Below are 25,636 nucleotides of genomic sequence, written 5' to 3' on the forward strand. Positions count from 1 at the left end.
TGATTTGGTTTACAATAAATGTATTGATGTCATGTGCGTTAACTACAACCAAAGAACTTCTGTGCGTTCTGCAATTGACCTATACCAAAGGAAAAATACATTATTTAACACACAATTATTATTTTTTTAGTATATACACAAGCAACAACCAATCATTCCAAATTTAAGACACATCAAATTTACACCCTGTGTGCCATATCGCCAGTCAGCTGCTGTTGCTATATCTAATGGTTGATTTTATCAACAACAGGTGGTGAGTGATCTATACCTTTCTGATTTATATAAAAATAAGGAGATGTGGCACTATTGCCAATGAGACAGCTATCAACCAGAGTTAAAATGATGTCGATGTAAGCAATGAAAGGCAACCGCACGGCCTTCAACAATGAGAAAAACCTATACCGTATAGTCGTCTATAAAAGGCTTCGACACGAAAAAGTGAAACAATTCAAAGGAGAAAACTAACGGCCGAATTTACAACAAAACAGTTTAATAAAAACAAATATGACAGACATGAACCAACGACAACCACTCAGTGAACTACAGGATCCTGACAGGCACATAAAGAATGTGGGCGGGGTTAAACATGTTTGTGAGCGCCCAACCATCTCCTAACCTGGGACAGCAGTGTAACAGTACAACATAAGAACAAACTGTAAAAATCAGTTCCAATAGTTGCTATTAGCATGATGTTGTGCTTAATTTTCTAATTTCTATGTTTAAAAAATTTACTTTATTTTGCATGCAGTTTTTTTTCTAGAAATCTAACTATGCATCATCATAACTTTTATTTCACATATACGATGCGGAAATTTCATATTCTGCCGACCTTGTTCAGTTTAAAGGTCACTTTTACTCATATAAATACGAATTTTAGCAACGATTAAATTCCTTTTACTTTTTTTGTCAATGTTTAACATGAAGTAGGTTTTCAATTTGTAACTTTCTTTAATCTGTCTTATATGTTCTTAGCTTATTAATATTATGAATTTTTCCTGTTCACTAAATGAGAGTCTGGATGGGGTGGTGTAACAGTACAACATTAAAACAAACTATAGAAATCAGTTGCAATAGTTGCTATTAGCATGATGTTGTGCTCAATTTTTTAACTTCAAGTACTTTAAGTTGCCACAAATATGGACACCGTCAGTGAAGATAGTAATTGTTTTATTTGTGTTAGTATTTTTGGCTGTGTTTTCTACACGGAGTTTATACATTGGTTGTGCCCCCCGCCAGAGCTATTTCAAAGTATTTCTTATAGGGTTCTATGTTAAACTCCATTGTGACAGTCATCTTGCATTTTCAAATAAGTAGATAAGTAGCAAAAGCTTAAAATTACTATAGTGCAGGTTTCTACATTAACTTTTTTGAACAACTTTGGGCAAGTGACCATAATAGAATTACTTGTCTGAAAGAAACAACCAGTTGTCGAATTTTTGTACTTGCTTAAGAAATTACTTAACTGCCATTTATGGATATAAAATAATGTGTATAGCTTTCTTTTTTTTTTCCCCGCAGAACAACTTTTCTAGAATCAACTGCCGTGCCATCTTTAAACACAGGGGCTCGGGAATGTTATTAAGGAACATTACATGCTCTCAATCAGATGAAAACACTGGTTAGAGGTTTAGCTAGCTATAAAACCAGGTTTAACCTATTATTTTCTTTGGAAACGTCTGTACCAAGTCAGAAATGTGACAGTTGTTTTTTCCAGGCGATCCGTTGGTTGATATACTAGTAATCGAGCATTCGGTTTTCTCAGTTGTTATGGACTCACTTCGCCGTTTTGAGTCTACCTTGGAGTTCGGTTATTCAATTAGGATTGACAGTTTACCTACTGAAGATCGGTGGACACTCCGGCTTCCTCCGCGTATAAAAACTGGCAGCCACGAAATAGCACAATAGTTCTGAGTGTTGCGTTAAAATACCAAACATCAATCGATCAATACCAAAACAGCGATTATTTGGCAACATTTTGTAAAGGTACCAAAAAGGAATGATTATTGCCTATGGACTACATGTACATGGAGCAGGATTTAAAAAAAAACTATTATAATTTCTAAGCATTACTGTAATTTGCTATATTCTTTGTCTAAGTATAAAAAGTTGAATGATTGTCTTTCCACGTACACAAGTTGGGTTTTGGGAGCTTTTCTTAGATTGCACTGCCCTTAAGAAGTAAATTTAATGAGTCGTTTTTATTGTGTTTAAAAAAATATTTTTGATGTTAATAATGAGATGTGGAATTTCCGCCAAAGAGACAGAAACACCCCAACACGAATAACCAAACGACATCTAGATTTAAACATATATGTAAAGCTTTAAATTGCCCCAAGTCTAAAGATTTTGTAAATGAATGTAAAAAACAAAACCCCAAAAAAAGAACCTACATCATCAAGTTTCCATTAACAACAAATTTTTTTTGAGAAATGACAAAAGACAAGCACTGGCGAGGTTCCTCTTGGGCAAATGGGCATGTGGAGGGATTAAACTTTTTATATTTTAATCTCGGTCAGTGGACTTAAAAGGTACATAGAAGAGGGTCTGGATGGGGGGTCCTTCAGTTTTGTATTCTTTAATTTTTTAGGCCATTTTTCTCTATTTTTTTTTACTTTTTGCCCATTATTCTCTATTCTTTAAATTTTAGCACCTCATTATTATCTATTCTTTATATTTTAGCACCTCATTATTCTTTATTCTTTACCTTTCTGGTTCATTTTCTCTATTCTCTACATTTTTGCCTATTATTCTCTATTCTGTAAACCCCCATCCACACCATGTATTATGTTTGAGATTATTATCAACAAGGTTCATGCATTTTTTAAAAGAAAAAGTAGAATGTTTTTATCATCATCATCTCTCTCTCGTCTGCACCAACATATACAGTAGTAATTCGCTGATGACATTGTAAGACCCGTGATCTTTAAGATGCTTTTAGAAGATGCACTCTATTACGACTCTTTCTTTCGAAAATGCATTAACTCTCGGTCTTCTTTAACAAAACTACCATGTGAATAATATCTGAGTCTCTTTCATGCGAAACCTTTCAGTTTTCATACATGTATGTGATCGTCCAAAAGAAGTAGCTGTAGTTCTTATCTGTTGACCCCCCCCCCCCTCCCAAAAAAAAAGTATAAAAAAAGAAAGAAAAAAGACAAGACGTGTCAAAATAAAAGCAAGCAGGGTTTTATTATAATTATGTATCAGCGGTTTTATTATAATTATGTATACGCGGTTTTATTATAATTATGTATCAGCGGTTTTATTATAATTATGTATCAGCGGTTTTATTATAATTATGTATCAGCGGTTTTATGATAATTATGTATCAGCGTCTTTGCTTAATCATTGTAAGTCCGAATCTCTCAGGGGTGGATCCAGGATATTTAAAAGGCGAGGCGTTAATCCCGATTATGGAATATATACGGTCGATTGGAGCAAGGCGAAAAAAAATTGGACGATTTATAGTTACAACTTATGTATATCGTGAAAGACATGAAAATTGTAAAGATCGAACTTGACCTCCATTAAGTCATCAGTAGCAACTTATTAAAATTTGAAATCAATTGTTCAACGCTTAATAAGTAATTGCATTGGAGCCTACCGCCCGTACAGCCCAAAATTAATAACCGCATTTCCGCCGGAAAACCGGCTAGTAAATATGAGATAAAATTAAAATAAAACGCAGTGCGTTCGATATCTATTCTTATAGTCTTGTTTGTACTTACTGCAGCTTCGTACCATGTTTTTTTGTCGTCACTAAAATAAAAACACAGTCCATTGTGGAATTTCCACCCTGCTCTGCACTGACACAAGACATACCCTGATAGACATACTAAAAGAAAAAGTTGAATACAACCAAAAATATCAATTAAAATTAAGCTACTAGTACAAACAAACGAAGCATAAATGAAATCTGCTTAACCTTTATATTTGGTAATTAAAACACCCATAAGTTTGATAAATTTATAGCAAATATCTAGCTATATTTTAATTTATCAAAATAAAAAAGGGGTCTCGATAGCCGAGTGGTCTAAGTAGTTCAACTACTGTATCACTAGCCGGTCAACACTGATGTTGTGAGTTCGAATCCTGCATGCACGTGGCAGGTGCACTCAACACCAATCTTAATTGACTAGGATTGCCAGTTTTCCTGCCGAAGATCGTTGATTCTCTCCGGCTCCTCTACCAATAAAAACTGGCCGCCACGACATAGCCAATAGAGCTGAAAGTGGTGTTAACATACCAAAAATCAATCAATCAATCAAAACCAAAATCAATAGTAGTACTGAAAAAAAAATATTTTAAAGATCTTACTACGTTTATAAAATTGATATCCAATAAGAATAACTTTATTCAGAGGATCAATGAGTTTACATGAATCGTTTCTAAATATACGGGCTTTATCAACAACGTTACTGTAAAAACTAGGATGTGATATCCCGTTTTTGATAAGAATTCTATAGGTACAGCCTAAGGACATCATCTATTTTTTCTATCAACAACGTTATATAATGATACCAATAATGCAGTATTTACCGCGAGCAATCCGTGAAATGACTGATTCGTGCTATATTAGTCTGGTTCTCTCCCTTACAACACACGGGTATCATAGACACCCTTGCTGTCCAGTATGTATCTGTTAGAGCACAAAAAAGGATAGGACACCAGTGAAGACTGTTATATAACAGTATATTGCAGCACTGTGATGACTGAATAAGTAATATACACCAATCAGTCAGCAGCAAAACAACGTAAAATTACCAAAATACACATAGAGCTAAACATACAAATTCATATTGAATTTTGGTTCAACCATTTTTATGGGAGTTATGGGACTTCGAAATTTTTTTTAACCTTTTTTTACCTGAACTATCATACCACAATGACATCATATAGACCTAACTCCTCTAGGACTGTTTGACCATCAGGTAAATGTCTATACAATATTTCAAGCTCTAAATAACAATGTGTCTAAACAAGTTTTGATTGAATTAAAAGGAAACGATCAGAGATCCACGAACATCATCAAGTTCTCCAAAAATAAATTAAAATCTTTAAGATATAACAAAAGACAACTAATTAGGAGGTTCCAAACTTTAGACAGGCACAGTTTACTATGCGGGAATGGTTTTGCTCATTGTTGAAGGCCGTACGGTGACCTATAGTTGCTAACTGCTACGTCATATGGTCTCTGGTGAAGAGTTGTCTCATTGGCAATCATACCACATCTTCTTATTTTTATATTTATATATGAATATTTAAGCGATATATTTCACTTCTCATGGCTAAGGATTCGGCATTTAGGAATAAGAGCAAAGACTGGTCGACCAAGAGTCAGCATAGTGTATCTGGGTAGGATGACATTGTGAATTAGCACATTAGAAAATACGACTCAGTGTGTTTGTCTAGTACAAAGCAGGGTTCTAATTCATATCATATCATGTTCTCGTCCTGAATATGCATTTAATTTGACACGTGCACTGGACGTTAAGCAACCATTCATCATCGTCGTCTTCGTCATGAAAAATACTCTGGTTAACCAGAAATTGACACCAAGGCTCCGTGTTGAAGACCGTACTTTGACCTATAACGGTTTACTTTTATAAATTGTGACTTGGATGGAGAGTTGTCTCATTGGCACTCATACCACATCTTCTTATATCTATGATCATTGGTTAGAAAAACTGAAAAAGTGTAATTTTTATTAAAAAAATGTATTTAAACATCATAAGAAATTTGTTATTTTTTAGGTATATATAACACTTCGAAGCTCCTACCGTAGTAAATTCTTTCTATAAAAGTATCACTAATTTCACTGTATTCGTCTCGCCTTTTTTATTTTCTGTCATCATGTCTTTCTTCAACTTGTGTTTGATTGCCTTCTTATGATCTTTTTGTAAAAAAATGGAAGACGTGGAATGAATGCCAATGAGACCAACTATAAAATTACGTGGATGCAAGCAACATTATGTCAACGTACGACCTTTAACAATGAGTAAATCTCATATCGTATATCCAGCATTAAAAGGCATGACAAACTGAAAAAACATTTCAACCGAAAAAAATAATGACTTAATTCATGACGGAACGATACTCGATTTACGAATATGACAGACAGCAGCCAAACAACAATTGAATTACATGTGTATATTCAGAGTGATACACATTTACTTACAAGAAATGATAAGTCTGAAATACCATAAACATGCCATCATATCCGATAGGTATTTGTATATAGGTTAAAAATTAGACTCTTCGTCTTATCTTTCTTATGTAGTACAGTGTAATCCCGAGTTTTATATTATAATACTGTAGTATAAATTAATTAAAATGGTAAACAAGTAGACGCTATTTTCATTCAGAGATAGACCGTTTTCCCCATGTCCGATTTTATCTTATACACAAAATCAGGTGATAACGTCACAAATCTATGCAGTACGTGTTGGGATCAATACAACGTCTTCTGCATTCAAACATCAACTTATGGGTGATGTCACCTCACAGTAGGAAACAACAACTATCCCTGAACTCTCCTATATTGAACAGTTTTGCAAAAACAACTCAATATATGAATTGATATATTCGTGCAAGAAGTTTGCAATTGAATTCAGTGAAAAATTGTTACACGAATACATGATGAATTATTCCAAAACCATTGCACTAGTTCCAAGGCAAATAGTACATGCAGGTCACAGCGGTATTGATAATCAATGAGAGCCCAGACGTTTCATTTCCCATTTGAGAACAAGCAGAGTTGATATTGTGTTTTATATAATCTGAACTCTTATTTTAAACTAGAATTTTTTTTTTTAACTGAAACATAGAAGTATCACGTCATGTAACTATATTATATGATATGTAGTAAATGCTGATTTAAATTTGGAAGTGAGCAAATGTCCGCCATTTAACATAAAGACCAAACGATCACGTGTGACGGAAATCATTCAAATCCTCGATATAAAAGGGATGTCAGAAAAAAGGTCTAAAAAGACCAAACATATACACATATTAAAGATGGTTCAGTTTTATACCAACCGAACCTCTGGAACTGATTAAACAACATTTACATGAATAATCTAAATATAAAGGCAATGTGTGAGATATTTTATGAATTATTACGCATATTTCTTACTTTAAAATCTAAACGTCATACACAACAAAGACAAAACAATATGAAAAGATATGTAGAAATTTTCTATTTTTCCAATATAAAATTTATTTTCAATGCAATGCAATTTCCAACTTTTTGCAAATTTTTTACATGAAGACTATCACTAAGGAAACCGAAATTATATAGACCGGGATTGTTTCTTCACGTTCATTTTGAACTCTTCGTAATCAGCTTCAAATGATGTCTGTTTTTGTCAATGATTATACTGACGTATAATTCAAATGCATTTAAATATCAAGTCATATCAGATAAAAAAAAGAGTTAAGTTCCAACCAACGTCTATGAACACAATTTAAACTGCGAAGTACAATTCATTCGGATCTTGATTGAAAAGATTAAATACAATCTCCGGGAAAGGTCCATAAATTACAATTAGCTTTGTGACGTCAGTAACTAGCTGGAGGCCTGCTTGATAATTGTTTTGCCAAGTGTAAAAATAGTCATACTCCGTTTATACCTTAATGAGTTCTTATAGTATTAATATAATTGTCTGGGATTTCCTATGTGGATTTCCATATCTAAAAATATGAGCCAATCACACGAAAAACTATATGTTTCTACTATTAGCTTACTGGTACGAAAATCCATTCTCTTCTCACAAATTGTCTATTATTTGACTCGAAACAAGTATGATGGATGATTAACACTAAACAGTACGATTGCTGAAACGGAAACCACAGAATCCGTCCTATAGCACAAATTATAAATATAGTGGAGCTGCTCACAAAGTGTTCAGACATAATTGAGAATACTGTGCAAGCTTTATATTTACAAATTATTCATTTGTCTGTTTTCATACTAAATAGTATCCAAACACAAAATATGAATGGAAAAAAGCAAGGCATTAGAAAAGCGAATAAAAGAAATCCAAATATAAATATTTTTCTTTGTTTACTTCCATCCCAAAATTATGAGGTTGACAACAATATCTAAACAAGATAGTACAGTTGAAGCTGTTGTGAATTTTGCCATTTTCCAGTCCTCAAGGACAAGGCTATAGAGAAGAAGTAAAACATCAAACTCTGTCTCGAAAACGCGATATAATATAACAAGGAAGAGAATGTCGTTTTCGCTAGATTCTGTTGAAATCCAGAACCAGACAGATGTTTCTATTAGAAAATATGATAGTGTAGTGAACATTAAAATTGTTGCAAAAAATCCTTTATTAGTATCTCCGGTCATGAATGTCTCACTGTTAAATTTGCATACTATTACAAAAGCAGTAATGTTAAAGATAAATCCAAGTGTCACTCTAATTAATAACACCCGTCCTTTCCATTTGGTCCGGCGTGCTTCACGTGCGTCCTGACTAACTGAGTATTTGTCTCGATCACAGCAGAATAAATATTCTACCACGTTTAAAAGAAATGTACATGCCACATCCAAGTAAAATTCTATATTCATTATTATGTATCTTTAGATCGATCACCTTTGCTGAAATTGAAAATGAAATTAACCATAACCAAATAATTGGGATTTCCGGAAAGAAATGTTGACGCATACCGCAAACTTTGAAATGTTTACTATCATACTTGAGATGAGATATCGTGCAATTTTATTTATTTTTTTAAAAAGAATTTTACATTTTAAACAATCTGTTGATATTTTCACCTTTTATTTTATCACAATAAAACACCTTAATCAAATATACTGAACATGTGATATAAAAATTTCCTTTAAATTGATTTAAAACAGTATCTTTATGACTGTAGGTCAGTTTTATATTTTTCAATCCGATGGTACATCTTAATGTTATTGTTAATTATATTATATTTTACTTTTAAAAGGGCCTTTAAACTAAAAGATTTAGTTTCGTCTTTTAAACCGAAAAATAGTACAAGCATTGCACAATATGGATTTTTAATGCTGCATGTCGTTTATTTGTCTACTCGTCAACTGCCAACCTGTCACCCTGTCAACCAATTTTAACTTGTCAATTGTCCACCATATTAAAGTCGTCAACCGTCATACCTCAAACATGAATAAGTATAAGTTTGATTCGATTCACAACCTAAGAACTCAATCATAAATCCACAAATATTCAGAGGAACTATTTCTTCAGAATACGCCAATTGATCCAAGACAACAGTCGGTAGCATAACTTCAAATGGTTACGACTTCGGGGAAAGAAGGCTAAAGCAAATAGTTCCGCTCGTTTTCTCCATGTTGAAGATCTAACTTCAATTTTCAAGATAAAGAACAGCAATAAAAGCGCTCTTCCGTTGCTGCAATTTTAGACATGTGCATTTTTCGATTTTGTGTCAAGGTCATGTTCGCCATATCCTTTCTTACACATTATATTGTTAAGGAAACAAGGAGACAACAAAAGTTTGAGACAGAAACGCAATATAAACAAAATATATTACCATTATAATTGTATTACACGAATTTTATTAGAATTACATACTAGTATATAAAATAAATTAAATATAATCTACACTACACCAGTCCTTCAAGATTGTGTGTCCTTGTTCTCTTTGTTTTCTTTTTCTGAAAAAAAAAATAGGAAAAATTATATAGGAATAGATCATAAACATCCAACAAAATATTTTTAATTGCTTACATCAATCGAATGATTAAATTCGATATTGGAGTATTTCGATGTGAAAACTCGGCTGACTCAATGGACTTTACGTAGAGCTGCTGAGTGACTAGTGATGACTAGACGCTGCATGGCTCTTTGGGCCATGTGAGCAAATAAAACATGATTGGATGATGGCAATATCGAGTGGAACAATCGGAGGTAAAACCGAACAAAGGTAAAGACAACGGAATGTGAAAACAGTCTTTCAATTTGCTGTGCGCCTCGCCCTAAATTCTGACAACTATACAACTAAAAACAGACAAACGTCAATTAATGTTATTATTCAAGCCACAATTGATTTGCCTCCTTGATATGCTCTCATCTAGATTCCGATTTATGGTGGTCGTTCACATTTGATTTCTACCGAAACAGTTTCAATGCAATAATTATACTTATATTTTGTTATTTTATAGTCATTCAATTTTGTTATTGACTATTTAGAAATGAGTAACACCTGTTAAGCAACGTCACAAAATAAGTTGAAAATAGTCGAAAATTGAAATATGACTTCCGGTTGTAAAGTGCGATATAACCTGAACCAAAATCAAGTAAAAGGATAATGGTAAATATTCTAATATTATCATTAAACGATCCTGCTTGAATGTTGTCCTTTTTTCATTTTAAAGATTATAGTGCTGTAAGAATTTTGCATGTTTACCTTTTGACCCATTCATATATTTTTCCTCATCAATTTTGAGTTTCTTGACAATGTCTTTGGAACTTTCTGAGAGGTCTTCATATTTCCCTTTCCGAAAACATGAGGAAGCAGTTTTGTTTAAGGTGTGCATCTTTGTTTCAATCGTTCCAAATCCAAGTTCTGGCTAGCGTTTCACAAAAAAATCGTACGATTTACGTCTACGCTTAAGGTAGATGGGGTGTCTAAATTATAATCCATAGATTTTTTTAATAATTTGCCAAAATGAAGTTTATATCATGCTTTTTTGGAAAAAATAATAAAAAGAATGGGTCACGGGGCTTATTTTCACGCTACAGGTTGTGCAAAATTGACAGATTTTGTATAGATTATGCATGGAAAACGCAATTTTCTGCCATAAAACGAAAACTGCACCATAGAATTTTGAGATAAAACATGAGAAGATAGCTCTAATATTATACTTTCAGATAAGAAAAAGAAAAAATGGGGTCACCGGGCCCGTTTTCTTGCTACATAATAAAATAGATAAATTCCTAACACATTCTATTGTAAAAGTAACAATATTTGAATTATCTGCCCTTACATTTGAGTTGCCTCCCCTTATGTGGCAAAGTTAGAAAAAATTGAATCAAACAAAAGTATTCTGTTTTTTGTAAAATACAACCATAAATATAATTAAACATGTCATTTTCTATATTAAAATGTAAATTCTTACACATTAATTACCCACTACTCTCAAAATTTGCACATTTTATTAAAGGTCTAGACCGATTATTTTCTGGTATTTCAAAATCCAAGATGGAGGAAGACACCCTATCTACCTTAAACATACGTTAAACGTAGATTTTAGCTACGAGTATTTCACAAAGGTGATCGTAAACGTAACGTAAACTTACGAAAGAAAAACGGCTGATTTCTTTGACAGCCGCGTTAATGTCTTAAAAAAGAATCACCTTTTTTTCAAAACTCGGAAGAAAATTTATATCACAGATTATTTTCGATCTGCAACTCAACGTTTGGCGTTGCACGTGTAAAAAGTCTATGCATAAACATATGGGAAGCTCTATAAGGAGCGCCCATCCCCAAACCAACACCTTACAAAATTCCGCCTCTGAGTTTTAATTCTGATTCAAATCGAACGTTAACTTCAAAAGGGACACTACATCGGGACTTACTATAGAACAAACATTTCGCTATAAACACCTAAAACTACATTCCAAGCTCCCGTTAGATTTGAAAGATATTTTTAAAGCATAAATGTTTACGTATTTTTTGTTTTGGTATCTGGGGGTTGTTGGTTACCCAAATTTATAATTCATATGAATGGCGATGATCAATTTGAAATTATTGAATAGGTTATCTATATAGGGCGTATCTGAAATCCCGCTGGGGCACATATCCAGACCCCCTTTGCCTCAATTTCTTTAGGAGTCAAGCGCGTAGCTACGTTAACATCAAAACACCCGGGCGTACACATCAATTTAGGGGAAAACAGACTGAGTATTTAATTTAGATAAATAAAAGAAGTGGTTAAAAACAGTCATTCTTTCTTAAAAAAAACTTGTAATTGAAGATAAAGAAAGTCAACAGTAATATACCGCTGTTCAAAAGTCATAATTTGATTAAGCAAAATCAAATCCGGGTAACAAACTTAAAACCGAGGAAAACACATCAACTTTAAGAGGAAAACAACAGAAACACTGAACTATAACAAAAGCAAACGCCAACATATATAGAAACAGATTGCAGATAACAACTGCCATAATCCTGACTTGGTACAGGACATTTTAAGAAAAAAATGGTGGTTTGAACCTGGTTTTATGGCTAGCAAAACCTCCCGCTTATATGGCAATGTTAAAAATACCGCTAAAATGACAACACTACGTGACAGTACAAACAAACGCAAGAACTCTCATCACAGAGAAATACATAAATAAATAATATATTAGTACATTACAACATGTAAACCGCAGAATAACAACGGACACCTCCCATGAATTTACGACAGCACACTAGGACAGACGAAATTTAATTTTTAATCAAATGGTATCATATTATATATTTGTTCATTTTCTATCAAAGTCGGAATCTTCTGTGAATTCTACCCAGTTTCTTATTGTTTGAAGGAATTCATTATCTGCTGAGATCCGATATATGTAGTTTGCATTTTAGTCGAGCCTGCGACATCTATGTCGCAAAAAACGAGACTTAGCACTCTTACATTCCGTCGGAGTCGCAAGCGTTAACATTTAGGTTCAGTTTGTGGTTTAAGTTTTTTTTTTTATAAATATCAATAACTTTGTCAAGCCTTCATGTAATTTTAAGGAAGTTGGACAGAAGCTTTTTAAGACCAAATTAAAGACAGTATTCAGAGCAAAATTTTGAAAATATTTCTTTTTATTTTACTGACATTTTTTTAGATTAAGATTTTTTCTTTGTTTTTAGTATAAATTAACAACACCCATAGATATATTTTCGAATTATAAAATTCACAAAAACAAAATATGTATTCGAAAATTCAGATTTGTTTTAATGCAATACAAAAATTAACTTCAATGTTAATAACAAAGCTTTTGTTTACATTTTGTGGTACTTATGAAAATAAATACATGAGATGTGATACTTCTAGTCGGATGTTCACCGATTTGGTGTGAAAATTACTCAGAATTTACTAAAAGGCTGATTCGTAACTGCAGAGGAATTTCGATAAAAAAAGAAATGACCAGTATGTTTTACACTTGAATGAAAACACATTTATTCGACATTTAAAATAAATCCGGTACGAATTTACTAACAATACAAATTTTAGAAGACATAAGTTATCTTCAATAAAAAAAACGACAGTTAGCACATCGGCTTTTTGATGTTTTGGGGAAAATTTTATGAAGTCAAATTCTGTTTTTTTAATGAATGATTTTAAAATAAAACAACTCACGGTTTTGAAAAAATTGTCTGCAGCCCAAGACGGGAATCTATTGTTACTGCCTCCTCGTTGCTTCTTTGGAACCGCTGGAAAAGTGCATTACTGCATGCCATTGCCGAAGTAATGTCTAAAATCTAGGCATCAAACTCAAAGAGGCGTTAAATTTTCTGTCCACAGTCTTGTACTGTATGCATCTCGATAGAACTTTTATAAAAACAACATTGAAAAAAAAAACAACAAAAAAAAAAAAAAAAAAACAATAGTGCAGCATTTTGATGGATATCAATTAATTAATATTTCAATCATATATGTTTATAAATATCTTTTATATTTGTCCATTAAATTATTTCTTTTTGTGTAATTACAATCGGTCATTCAGTTTTTTCTCTAAAGTGCTTAAAGTGTCGCCTAATTTGGGAGGGGACATAAAATATTAAGTTTAAAAAATTCGATTGACCGGCCTGTGGATCGAGCGTATTACATCCCTGTGCCGCCCTGAAAGACGTTACAAAAACGTACCCTCAGAGCGTAGGATATGGTAAATAAGTCCCTCTTAATCCAATTGTATTTAAGTCAAACATTCTCACTTGATTGAGCTTGTGATACAGTAGACACTTCATTGTTGTCACATAGAGGTGGTAGCAAAATATTTGACAGTTTTTACCTATTATGTCTAATTCTTTTGCTCACACATTGTTGTCAATATAATAGAATTCCATGCGACTGTCATAGAAGTGAGAGGTTTAACATAAAACCAGGTATAATCCACCATTTTCTACATCAGGTATATATTTCCATTCGTTTGATGTGTTTGAGCTTTTGATTTTGCCATTTGTTAAAGGACTTTCCGTTTTGAATTTCCCTTGAAGTTCAGTATTTTTGTTATTTTACTTTTAAGTGTCTATGAAGTATTCCATAAGAGCAACAGCCTTGGTAACATTTTGAACCGAAACTGAACAAACCCATCTATATTCATCTAAAATAAAAATAAGAAGATGTGATATAATTGCCAATTAGACAACTCTCTACCAGAGACCAAATGACATAGAAGTTAACAACTATAGGTCACCATACGGCCTTCAGCAATGAGCAAAACCCATACCGCATAGTCCGCTATAAAAAAGCCACCAAATGACAAATGTAAAACAATTCAAACGAGAAAACTAACGGCCTGATATGTGTAAAAAACAATTAACGAAATACAAATATGACATTTAGCAACAAACGACAACCACTGAATTACAGGCTCCCGACTTGGGAAAGGCATATACAGAATGTGGCGGAGTTGAACATGTTAGCGAGCGCTCAACCCCCTCCTAATCTGAGACAGTGGTGTAACAGTACAACATATGAACAAACTATAAATATCAGTTTAAAAGGGCTTAACTCATCAGATCGATACAAAGCAGAAAAACATGCAACAAAAACACAGACCGGACGTGGCAGGGTATTTATACATCCCTACAACAAAAGCCACGAAGTACAGATCTGAGAGAACTCGCAGTTACTGACAACTAGTTCAAAGCCAAAAACAACTAATAAAAAAATCATATATCTAAGACTAAAGTATTAATTAGCACACATCCAACATCCAATGATTTAGTGTAAAGACGTGATTAACAGTCAGACAAAAACATTACCTTGTGTAATGCCAAAATACAGGCATCGACAGATTGTTTAACCGTGAATGTGCATATGCCCAGTTCCTTTGTAAGGAAATTGATATATTTTCCTGTTATAGAACATTTAAAATAATAAATTTGTAACAGATTTAAGGCATTTTCTCTTATCATCTGTGTATTGGCTAAAATACAGGTGTATATCATCTATTTGACACATAATTAAATTTTCGTTTCATTATTTAAAGTTGATACAGATTGCATTGGTTTTCAATGAGATAATTGTTTTATGTAAATTTTGTAAAAGTAAACATAAATAAGGATGTGTATTTAACTTATTTCTACTATTAACTATTGACAGAAAAGTCATATTGGCAACATGTGAATCGTACATTTTACTACAGCTGTTGCATTTTTTTATTTCTGTTATAATTCATGAAAACCTTACAATGTACTTAGACTTTTAGAGAGAGACCCTCTTCGGCGAACTGTTTTTTTCTTTTCTATCTAGAAGTTGTCGTGAAAATTATTGAATATAGACTTGGCTTCCTTATCAAATCCTTAAAATGTTCATTTCCATGTTTTGTCAGAAATAACTTACTGTATTTTGGCCATGCTATTTCTCAAGTTCTCGGGGACTGGAATCTGGTACATGTTTGATCTAAAAATCCCCTCTTTTGGGCATGAAATGGGTATCTGTAAAATGTTATTAAATTGGTTAAAGTTGACAAATACAAATATAATAACAATGATCAAATTAAATTGGGTTCCTTGATATTATTATGTACTTTATTAATTTTTTCATTGTTCGCATTTGATAGAAAAGAAAATAGTTGTTTTATCAATTAGCAAAATCAAAATTTGTGCATAACGCAAGAAGAAATCCTTTATTACAATAAGGTGATATAAAGTCCATATTTTGTATGATAAGACATGTGCCGAGAACGTATATACAGAAGAGGACATCCCTATTTGATTACTTAACTTGTGAATTGATATAGTATGTTTGGCGTGTTATAGTGTTCCTTTATTTCTCTAATTACGTTTTATGGTGTTCTTTTATTTGTCGCTGTAAATTATTTACCTTTACTGTTTAGTCCATTTTGGTAATATCCTTTTGGCGTGGCTCGGTACTTATACATCCCGCCATTGTGTTATTGTGCTATGGTCATTTTTTGTATTCTTGTCTTTCATTTTTGCTTATGTGCTTTGTCTATATGCCATTTTGTTTTTCTTTGTAGACATATGTGTTTGTTTTTATAGTGATTAAGATTATAACACAATGTTGACTGCTCTACCCCTATTTTTGACATTTTTGCCTTTTACAAATGCATGTCTGTTTGTTTTGTTCACACCTTGTTGTCAATATATTGGAATTCTATGCGATTGTCATACAAGTGAGAGGTTTAGCTAGCTATAAAACCATTTTCTACATAAGGAAATGCCTGTACCAAGTCAGGAATATGACAGTTGTTTTCCATTCGTTTGATGTGTTTGAGCTTTTGATTTTGCCTTTTTCAAAGGGACTTTCCGTTTTGAATATTCCTTGGAGTTCGGATTTTTTGTTATTTTACTTTTTGCAAGATTTGCAAAAAATAATATAAAATAAAAGTTTATTATCAATGTCTTGGCAGTTAAACTGCCAACAATATGTATTTCATTTAAAAAATAAAAATAAAATATATCATATCATACATGTAGAATGTGAACACATGTGTAAATGGGCAAATTATGTAAAAAAATCTAGTGGGGTGTATTACTGTCACTCAATTTCATCACAATTAAATATAAATATCAAAATATTCAAAATAGCCACGTTTCATCAAAAGTTAACATCTGTTTCTGACTTTTCATATATAAACTAAATAATAACTAAAAAAACTACAATAAATAAAATCCTATCATTGAACCCATCCCAGTCATCTCTGCCAAAATTATAGGTTGAATCATTCCAGTATGATTGAAATGTGTCCTAGGAAGATGATTGTATCCTCCCATTCAAATTGAGGAATTGCTTCTTTATCCACAAGACTTCCTCCTTTTTTGAATTGTAGTTATCTCCTTTAGTTTGTTATCTCGATGTTGTCTTGTCTCCGGATATATGGGCATTGATCATCCCCTTCGGATTTTTTCATTTTTTCTTATCCACTTTTTCATAATTTAAACATGTTATAATATTTATTCACAAGATATAACCTCAAGTAGGTACTATTATAAATAAAAAAAGATAGATTGAATACTATTTCGTACATTAATATGTAAAACTCTCTTTTTCTTTACCTATACCAGTTCGACATTTTTAAATTAAAAATGGCAGATTAATTCCCGTCAAGTGAGAAATTAGCTTCGTAATCATGTACACTTTTGTCTAACCTTTACCCTGTGCACATGATGCGAAAGTATATTGTATTATGCTGCAGTTAGTTTATTTTATTTTTTTGCTGAAAAGGAAGTTAACACTTTTTATTATAACTGATAATTGTTTCTTAAAAGAACATTGTGCATTTCTTCCATGGAAAAAAACATCGATTAAAATCTGTGGAGGCATTTGCATGGTATTTTTTGTGTTTCGAGTGTGTGTCTCTGACTTTGTTTCCTTTTGTATGGACCATAGTCTTTGTTTTGCATCCTGTATCCTGGTTGCAGCATCTTTCGTTTTTTTAAGGGCTGTTGACCTTTATTCACCCGTAGATGCGGCAATAATGGTCCAAATAATGGCCGGTTCCTTCCTTTTCTCGTGAAATTCAATAACACTTTTAGAACTCATAAAACCTGTCGTGTGGAAGATAAAATATAATTTCTATATCTATCTTTTATTATTTCCTAGTTATTTATTTCTTTTTTTTTTGCTTTATTGTGTACAATATTTATTTATTTTTGAAAGTTTAAAATTACCCATGTGGAGAAAAAAAACTTGTTTAAACACAGCTTTGCATAAGTTTAGTAACAAGCATGTTATTTGGCTTTCAATTGTGAGCAACGGCTCATACCACATAACAAGCGCTAAAAGGCTCGAAAAAAAATGTCTATTATAAATTGGATTATATTGCATAGATTAAAATTTATTTATTCCTTTTTTTTCATTTTTCTTACTTGTTCTCAAAAGTTGGCATTGTCATAAAATCAATAATACAATTCCAGATCACCACTTACGTGGCGTAATGGTTATTGAGCTCACCTTGTGAGTGAGCGCTCTGGGTTCTATCCGCAGTCGCTTATTTCAAACCAAAGTCAAAGATTTTAAAATTGGTTCTTGCTGCATAAATGACTGAGTTCGAGCAAGGAATAGTTTGCTCAAAGTTAGGATAACGTGTCTGAGTGGAGTGTCTAGTATAACCGCGGACATAGCTCTATGAAACCCACCTCAGCGTGCTAGTTTAGCCAAAGCCGAAACGAATAAGTCTATCAGAGCACTTCACCGTGTTTTCTTCATGATATAACTGAAATACTGCTCATTCGACATTAAACACCAACTTAACACACACATACAATTTTCGGTTCCTCGACATTCCGAAGATTGACAATCGATCTAACATTATATATACTATATTACTTGATCGGCACAGGTTTACATTTATTATAAAAAAGGTACATGTGAAACATCGAGTCGTGTTTATTCTGCGGATGGATATGAGATCCGCCTACAGATTTAGGTTGGGGTTTAAAATTTAATTTAAAAAGGTGTAAGAATAGTATATTAACAATATTGCTATTTCATAAAATTGCAAAAAAAAAAAAAAAAAAATTCTATCGACAAAGTATCTACGCCATATACGGCATATTTCGTGATTTGAAAATAACAAAGATCAAGATTTGAACATTATTGATTTATATATATATATATATATATAAACGCAAGCAATCCTTTATTTGGCTAGATTAAATACTGAAAATATAAACCCATTTCTAAAACAAAGTTATACATTTTGTAAACACATTGACTAACAAGGAGTTTACACATGGTCCACTTTCATCAAAGATTCTACACAAGAAATGTATATTGATATACTAAAAATAGTTTCAAGTCAAAATATGAAAGTTGTAAAAAAACTAAAGACTTGGATTAAGAATATTTCAAGCATTACTGGAAAGTAAAATAAAAAGTTTAAACGAAAATAACATATTTTTTCTTTATAAAAGAATAAAAGTGAAACAAGACCAAGAATTTTATGTTGAATATCCAAATTTTGAAACTAGACGTTTATTTACAAAAATTAGAATAAGTGACCATAATTTACTTATAGAAAAGCACAGATATCTGAATATACCTCGAAACCAAAGAACATGTCTAACTTGTAAAACCATAGAAGATGAAAACCACTTTCTCCTCTACTGTCAAAATGATAAAATATTACGCATTAAACTTTTTAATGACATCGCAATAGATAATCCTCTATTTTCAAATCTGTCTGATACTGAAAAACTAGTAGTCCTGCTAAATTCTTCAAAATAAACCAAGTGAAAAAAACAGGTTATAAAACAGTCTTTAGAGCTAAGGACAGGGGACTCTTAGTTATTTTTCCTTCTATGTATGTATGTATATATTTATGTAATCAAATCAGTTTTGTTGCTGTTGTTGTTATAATTTGTATTTGTCATAAGTATAATGTTGTACTTATATGACAATAAAGAATTATTATATATAATTTATCCACCGACATCTATTATTTATGGATTTATCAACATTTGAAGATCAAACACATGCCAATAAAATTATTTGCTTTAGACGTCATAATGTAAAAAAAATAAATAATCATTTTTAAGGATGAAAATTGCGAAAAGAGAATTAAGTAAACATGATAGATGTTTTTGAGTTTAAACCTTTGTTTAGGCGGCTTGTAGATCAAGATGTTGCAGGTGCTGAAACAATGTTAAGAAATGTACATTTTTATCGTAGACATTTTTCATGTATTAAAGCACACTAAACCAAGTTGTATGCCATTACACAATAACCCATTGTGAATTTCATCATAGACTAGAAAAATTCAGTGAAATTCATGGTTGCAATACTGAGAGTTGTGATCAAGCTTTAAAAGAACTGAACAGGTTCAAATATTCAACAAGACATATGACAAGGCATAAGAGAGTTGTATATTTTAGTTTGATCAACTGTGACCACAAAAAGCATTGACGATAAGAAAGTTGACTTAATCCGTTAATATACCGGTATTTAATATATATATATTAAAAAAAATATATATGTGACAAAGATGTGTTATTGTAATTGCCAGATGCTGGCATTTGTTTGTATAGTACTTTACAATGAAGAATCGTAAATTAGCGGACCAACCTGTGAATTGTTTGTGTAATTATTTAATGGGAATTGAATATTATCGCACAGACTGTCAGACTTTAAATGTGTTTTCTTCTAAAGGCAATACTTTGATCGAGTCTTCTTCGTAAACAAATTGTGTTGCAAGACAAATGACAAAGTAACCAAGGGATAAACAAAAACTACATATTTACTTGTTATATTTCATTGCCAACTAATTGTAAGTCCCTTACCGACCTCGCCGAAGGGAATATACTTTTGAACTATGTCCGTCTGTCCGCCTGTCACACACATGTTTTCCGGACTTTCTTCTAAACGTTTGCAGATATTGAATTTATTTTTGGTATGGGAGTATACCTTGATAGGTTACAGATTAAGTTTGAGTCTCATGTTGACTGGATTATATTTAGCGAGTTATGCCAATTGGAAATAGCAAAGATCGCCAAGGTATTGGTTTTCGGGATTTTTTTTTGCAAACGCTTGCAGATATTTAATTGACTTTTGGTATGCGAGTGTATCTTGATAAGTTACAGATCAAGTTTTAGTTTCATGTTGATTGGATTATTCTAAGGTAAGTTATAAATAGCACGAATCATATATTACTTATTCACCTGTTGATAATGCCTCGATTCTGTGCGTCTTCAATGGTACAGGTGTGACGTTGTCGACTTTAGCAAAGAATTCCGCTCAAACCAGTGCCAGGTACCGTTTTGGAACTTGCATTGAGGTGAGAATGTTTTCTCTGTGTTGAAGATCTTTGAAGATAAAGAATGGTATTAAAGGGCTGTTCTTGTGCTGCAACTTTTGTGATGTACATTTTTCGATTTTGTGTCAAGGTTATTTTCACCATATCTATTCTTATACATTATTGTGACAGAGTTTGTCTCTTGTGCCGTGTGGACGTCGTAGAAAGCTTCCCCGTGCTTGAGGTGTATATATGTAGGACTCTAAAGTGCGATGGTACTCTAAAGTGCGATGGTCACGCTAAAGTGCGATTGTCTACGCTAAAGTGCGATGGTGTTAGACGCTAAAGTACGATGGTTGTTTGTTTTTTTAAGTGCAAACAGATGACACGCTAAAGTGCGGTGGTATGACACGCTAAAGTGCGATGGTACATGTATATGACACGCTAAAGTGCGATGGTCTGGCATGCTAAAATGCGATGGTATTTGACACGCTAAAGTGCGATGATATGGCATGATGCAGTGCGATGGTATATGACACACTAAAGTGCGTTGGAATAACACACCATTAATCCGATAGTGAAACGGGAATGGGGTTAATGCAATGGTTTTTGTTTTATATGTGCTTATAATAGTTTTTCTTTTATTGTATTATTTATGAATCATGCCGTCTTTTGAATTGTTTTACACTAGTCATTGTGTTGTCCTATATAGCCTGGTTCAATGCTCCACGTTGAAGGTCATAATGTAATTAGGTGCATACACCAACGAAATTTGGTCTTAAGTGTATAGTTATATTCGTTGACAAGAACACCACATATGTTTTTGTTTTTTGTTTTGTATATAAATCAGACCATTTCAATTGTCGTTTAATACCCTTTGGTCTTTATAGATTGCTATCTGCGGGGTTAGCCATACGGTAACCTATAGTTAATTAGAATTAATGATATTTAGCCTTGGATAGAGATTGTCTCATTGGCAATCATATTATGATACTAATCTCTGGTCGTTTCGTTACTGTCTTGATGACTAGTATTCGTCTCTTTCACACACTTGTCTCATTGGCAATCATATTATGATAATACACCTCTAGTTGTTAAGTTACTGTCTTGATGGTGAATATGAATCTCTTTAACAAACACACTTTTACTTTTACAAATTGTGACTTGGATGGAGAGTTGTCTCATTGGCACTCATACCACATCTTCTAATATCTATATATATTATAAAAAACATTTTATGAAATAATTCAATTACAAAGTAAAAAGTAGACTTTATTTGACGCAACTAAATGACATGGAATTTATAAAATAATTGTCTAAATCAAATTTGGACGAATTAGATATTTTGAAACTTGATGAATTTTGCCATTTTCAAGCTCTTTTATGGTATATACCTGCCTCTTACTGTCGTCATTTTCAATGTTTATAACAAGTCCTTTCTTCCAATACCCTGAAAGAAAAACGTTTGTTCCCGCTGATAGAGCTGAATTTGGTTTAAAGTCTATAATTTCATTAACTGCAGGATGAAAGGTTTACATTTCTGTAATTTTGGATACTTTTTTGGGGAACAACTCCTCCGGATACATACTACTGTCCCATTCTTCACGATTCTGAAAAGAGTAAAAACAAAGTTACAACAAAATATAAAATTAAATCAAAGCATGAAAATAACAAATGAAACAAATTGAAACAATCATTAAAAAAATTGTTCAAGTGATTATGAATTAAACAAAGTCCTTAATTAAAATAAAAAAAATTCGCTATAAGTGCAAATATTATTTTTTTTTCGCTTAAAAATTTCATAATACTTTAATTTAGCATTCAATGGTACGTAACCAACAAATAATAGATTACACTCTGTTCGTTCACCTTGATTATTATTTATATTTTGTCACAATAAATAAGTTGCTTACTTCAGAGATATAAATTTCGGTTTCCAAGTGTCGGCATTTAAAGCCTGGCATACCAGAATCAGTATGTTGTATGGATCTCCTTGCATACAGGTCCTTATAATATGGGATAACTTCTGACTGAAAGCAAATAAGAAATGGTTTGAAAATATTTTATAATTTTTAAGCGTTCATAACATTTTGTACACAAACCAGGCCGTTGGTGTTTTCTTTTGGTTTGTTATACATTTTTTTTGCGAGACATTTTATAGCTGACAATGCTGTATAGGTTTTGCTCATTTCTAAAGGCCGTACGATGACCAATAGTTGTAAACTTCTATATAATTTGGTCTGTAGTGATGAGTTGTCTCATTGGATATCAAACTACATCTTTTGTATTCTAACTTTTTAAAACAAAATTACTTATTAAGTAAGTACAGCTGCTTATTTACAACGCTTAGTACGCATGAATAAATAGTTGTTTACATTTGTATAAAGTGTTTGAATAATTACTAGTAATACCTTAATACACACCATGCAGTAAAATAGAAATACATTTCGTTTTAAAATACCATTGAAATTGATAGTGTTTAGGCTATATTTTTAAGAGCTACTTTTTAAAAAAAAAAGTTATAAAATTTACGTACTTGATGTAAACTTGTATTGCGCATCATTTGTGAATTTCTGATATCTTGCAGTGGCTGAGACATTTGGAGCTGCTTTTGTGACGGTATCATTCCATTCGATCTGTTAGAAGTCTGTACGGTATTATTTACCTAAAACGACAAAAAAATTTTTTTTTTTTAAGTAGGGTATTAATTTTAAAAGTATAATAAGATTTACAAAATTTTGTGACCAATTGAACTTTTTTTCAGAATTAAAAATTCAAATGAAATCCAAATACCCAATCTAAACGTTTAATAGTGATCAAAACATCTTAGCAATACTTACCTCGACATTTTCTACGCCATTTTCGGGCTGCATATAATGCACAATGCTAGTTAAAGTTTCATTTCTCGTTATTACCTGAAATGTAAAGGAAACAAATAATCATTCACAAACAAGTACTTTATACACAAATTCCAAGTAATGTATCTTCCATTACATTTTTTAACCTTATTACAATTAGATTATAATTATATGAAATGACTTAATTTAAAAACAATTAAAATAAACAGTTATGTATCATACCGATTCACATTCATTGATCATGTTGGTAATTCTTGTGTTCCACAACGACTCAACAAATTCCTGATAATCATTTTCTGCATCCATTCTGGCAATTTCTTGAGCTTTTTTATGCACACTTTTACTGTTAATCTATAAATATGCAATTAAAATGTTTTATAAATCAAGTATTATAACAAGAAGGAATTTTAACCTATTTCAAACATACAAACTTACGTTATGCAATGTTTTAATTTGTTGTTCAATAGAAATATTTATATCATTAATGCGCTTTTAAATAGAACAAGGTTTTCGCACTCACCTCAAAATTTGTACTTGATGCACCAATTGTTGCAGAATCACTGGTTAATGTATTATATATCATCTCAGACTGCTGGTCTTCATTATTTTTCTACAAAGACATTTTTCATGTGAAATCTTTATAATACACTGGTACAATATAAGCTAACAAGTAATAGATATATATAAAAATGATATTGTAATTTCATTACCTTTTTTTTATTTACGACTTGTGTGCAATTGACAACCCACATTAGTGAAATATTTTGTTTTACAAGTTCCATTATTTATAATTTATTTCATATAAACAAGCAACTATTTTAATACCTGATTAACAACCCCGGGTTCTGCATCAGTAATTCCATTAATTTTCACTGATTTTAAGTTTTTATTTATTATGTTTAATGTCAAGTTATTGTTGTCGTCATAATCTTCCTCTACATCCACGTGAGCCATCTCTAAAAATTCTTTTTCCTCTTTAGTTAAATTACACTTTGCAACCTAAACATTAAGTATAAATAAACAAAAGGTTGCGTGTGATTGTCCACTATATGCATGTAATATTTGTCACTGTACGTTCAACATGCAAAAATCATTTTTCACTGTGTTAACTTGAAGAAATTACAAGAAATAATAAAACTATTTACTTATATTTTATAATAAACACAAACTTTAAACTTGTTGTAACGTTTTATACTTAAATATAACCGTTGGATTCGTGTATTAAATTGTGTTTATAAGATGATCTTTTAAACTATACTTTTCAGTGTGGGGTTTTATCATTATCAAACATCGTATTGTAACCTTTTTTTGTTTTTTTTATATATGTGATTTGTATTTTAATTGAATATTGTCCTATTGGCAATCATACCTCATTTTCTTATTTATAATTAAAAAAAGTTTATATAATTAACCTGTTCTTCTAATGCCATTGAAAAGTTTGGCCTCTTGAAAATTTTTTGATGGGGTGTCATTGGTCTAGTAGATTTGTTCACTCTGTTGTTATATTTGTAATAAAACTCTCAAAGTAAACTTGGCCAATCTCTTGTGTCAACAAATTGGGATCTAAAGTATGCAACAACTGTCCTATTAAATCTTTCCACACGTCCTGAAATTATGGTGTAAAAAAGTGATATAACATTGTTATAAATTCTATATTTAATGAATATAGCATTTTGAAGATAATAATTTAGTTTAGTACTTTATAGGTATACCGTTTGTCTACATTAAAGGTATGAAAAAAAATTATAAATATTCATAAAAAAGTAAAAAAAAGGCTGTTAAAGATGTAAACCTGGACATAATGTAAAGGCAATATGTATTTCTATTGTAATGAATAGGTGATACAAAATTATTATTTAATATTAT

At 31.9% G+C, this 25,636-nt stretch overlaps 1 long non-coding RNA gene across 1 annotated transcript; it reads right to left on the minus strand.

Annotated features, from left to right (window-relative positions):
• Window positions 1–24,595: 24,595 nt before the first annotated feature.
• Window positions 24,596–25,400, minus strand: LOC127723394 (uncharacterized). Its single transcript, XR_007992062.1, has 2 exons — window positions 25,183–25,400; window positions 24,596–24,769 (listed from the first exon to the last, which is right to left on the minus strand). It is a non-coding gene; the product is annotated as an uncharacterized LOC127723394 (long non-coding RNA).
• Between the last annotated feature and the right edge of the window lie 236 nt (window positions 25,401–25,636).

The sequence above is a fragment of the Mytilus californianus genome, unplaced genomic scaffold (genome assembly GCF_021869535.1).
Source record: "Mytilus californianus isolate M0D057914Y unplaced genomic scaffold, xbMytCali1.0.p SCAF_13, whole genome shotgun sequence".
In the NCBI taxonomy this organism is placed as follows: Eukaryota; Metazoa; Mollusca; class Bivalvia; order Mytilida; family Mytilidae; genus Mytilus; species Mytilus californianus.